Below are 3,038 nucleotides of genomic sequence, written 5' to 3'. Positions count from 1 at the left end.
AGATGGGTAGAAGAACGGATGCATAGATGGTGGATGGGTGGGTGGGTTGATGGATGAGTGGATGGATGGGTGGGTGTATGGATGAGCGGATGTGGATGGATGAATGGATGGATGGATGGATTGATGGATAGATGGGTAGATGGATGGATGGGTGGATGGATGGATGGATGGATGGATGGATGGATGGATGAGTAGATGAGTAGGTGGGTAGATGGATGGAGAGATAGATAGGTGGATGGATGGCTCAATAGATGAGTGAATAAACCTAGAAGCTGTAAGATACTTTAAGGACTTTTACTCCAATTATTTGCGTGATTTTTTTTTTTTCTGAAAATTCACCTAAGTCTTGTTTTGAACACTTCCAAGGACAGGGAGCTAAATAGTCTATGAGGAAGCTGCTCCATGTTGGAAAGCACCAGCTGTTGGAAGGTTATCTTTCCCAAACCTGGATTTGATGAAGCATTTGTTGACAGAAGATGGAGTTGCACAGGATGTGTGTTTGGGTTATGTGAGACTCACACTTATCCCTGGCCTCCTGGTCTAGTTTGTAAGTGTGGCTTAGCAAGAAGTGGTTCTGGGTTTCACAGGGGCTCTTCTCTCTGCCCAGGCCCCTCCCACTTCCTCTGCCAGAAGAGGATTCCTAGGGAGTCAGCAAACACAAAGACAGAATGCCTTGAATGCCTCTAGGTCAAACGTTCACTTAAAAAAATGTGTTTATGTGAAATTCCAATGTAACTGGAGTCCTTCATTCACTGGACAGCCCTAGACTCGGATGAGGTGGGGAACTCTCCTGTGAGAGTACCCAGAGCACCAGGGGGGCAGGAGCTGTAACGTGTGCCTGTGATCAAGAGACACAAATTCTCCTCTGCTTCCCAAATAATGAGAAAGTGGAAAGAATAAGTAGACAATGACTTGTCCCACCCATGGAATATTAAACAAACTGGCTGAGCCTTCTCTTTAGTGAGGGCCTGGGGTTGTGGGTCACTGCTCAACTTGACCCTCTTTCAAAGCCAAGTGCTTCTAAGTCCTGTTTCTTTCCAGATGAAGGGAAATCAGTTCCTTACCCCGCAGGGCCTCTTCCACCCCACTCCCCACTCATTCATTCAGTGGAAGGAAGAGCAGCAACTGAGTCCTGAATGTGGGGGCCTCGTGCTCTGCAGAGCGACCATGTTCAAGGAGAACCCACGTCCTGCTCACGGCTCATCCCCGAGGGGAATGGGGCCTGTCCCAGGACATGCAGTGCTGGTTCGGTGAATGTCTCATCACAGGCTTCAGTTGTGGGGTCTGCTCTTGCCCGCATGTGAGGTAGGCCTGTGGTTCCTAGAAGTCCTGATGGCTGCCCTGACGTCAGATTCCACGTCCACCCTGCTCCAGACACTGGAGATGAGGCCTCAAGTGCCTCCCAGCTCTGGAATTGCTGGGATAAGCATCTCCTCTACTATCTGGCAGTGATAGACAGGGTCCCAGCACCACGTGATGCAGGACAGGCTCGTTTGTTTGGCCATGGGGACTTTCGGAATCTGGCCTCAGCCTCCTTTCCAACGAGTCTCAGCTCTGGGTTTGGGGTCTTACCCCAGCCATCACTCTCTGGCCAAGTTACTTTAGGGAACAGGGTGGCATATTGTCACCAATCTGACTGGGGACTCAGCCAGACACTTCTAACAGATCTGGACTTCCAGTGTGATATGATCAGGCAAGATGGGTGGTCCAGGGATGTCCCCCCCACAGACCCAGCCATGCCTGCAGCTCAGGCTGCCCCTGCCTTCCACTGACCCTTCACCCTGCTTCATGGCACTGCAGCCCCAGCCCCAGCACCAGCAGAGTTGGGAAATGCAGCAGTGGCTGGCAAGGCTGGTCAGCTCTCAGCCCCAGAGAGTCAGCATCCACCTCCATCCTCCCTAGACCCCAAAGAAGCCTTTAACTTTGCAGAGAGAACAGTAACACCTGGGACAATCTCACAGATGTTGGCTGTAAGAGGAGGTGCCACGCTAGGCCACAGGGGAGGGGCATCCCACTGATGTAGACGAGAACCGGAGACCGCAGAGGCAGCAGGTCTGAGCACTGAGTGTGGCTCCAATGCTTGGCAGCTGTTTGACTTTCCAAGTCACCTCCTCTCCTCTGAGCCTCGGTTTCTTCATCTGTAAAATAGGGATAGTCACACTTCCCCCAAACGGTGGAACATGAATCAGTTCATAATCTAAGGACAACAACTGGCACATGGCCAGGGAACACCCGGCATGCTGAGACTGTGACTTAGACGGGGCTGGAGCCTAGTCTGGTCGGAAGAGTTAGCTTTCTGGGTCATCCTAAACTTCTGTGACTCTCCCAACTCAAGACCCAAAAGATCTGGAGACTTGCCCAGGGACAGGTAGGAAAAGGGGTCTCACCCCAAGGCCAGGGTTGTGGGAACAGCAGCTTTCAGCATAGACGTTAAATGAGAATATTGTCTGCAGAGAATTTAACACCCAGTATAAAACCCAGGAGAAGCCAGCAGGCTCTTTATTGTCACTTTTCATTGCCAGTTTTGAATACTACTAGTAATAAAATATCCCTCACCTGTGAAAAAACCTTCCTTGGTCTACATTCTAAGCAATTTCTCTATTTACCACTGAGTTTTAATCGCACACATAGACTCACATACACAGACACGTGCATGGACACTCATGCGTGTGCAAATATACAAATATATGTCAATAGACATGTATCACAGTATTAATTAATTTCATGTGTCAACTTGACTGGATGCCCAGATTAAATGTTCCTGCTAGATGTCTCTGTGGTGATGTTTTGGGGGGGGAGATTTGCACGTGAATGAGGGGGTTCAGTGAGGTAGACGCCCTCCCCAAGGTGGGCAGACATCTTCCAATCTCTTGAGGTCCTGAGAAGAACAAAGGCTGAGGAAGTAGGAATTCACCCCTCTTTTGTTTCCTTCTGCCAGCAAGAGCAGGAACTTGGTCTTCTCCTGCCTGGGGAACTGGGGTTTGCACTGCCAGCTCTTCCGGCTCTCAGGCCTTCAGACTCAGGCTGGAAGTTACGCT

Source organism: Mandrillus leucophaeus, unplaced genomic scaffold (assembly GCF_000951045.1).
Source record: "Mandrillus leucophaeus isolate KB7577 unplaced genomic scaffold, Mleu.le_1.0 Scaffold654, whole genome shotgun sequence".
NCBI classification, from domain to species: Eukaryota; Metazoa; Chordata; class Mammalia; order Primates; family Cercopithecidae; genus Mandrillus; species Mandrillus leucophaeus.
This window is presented reverse-complemented; position numbering follows the sequence as displayed.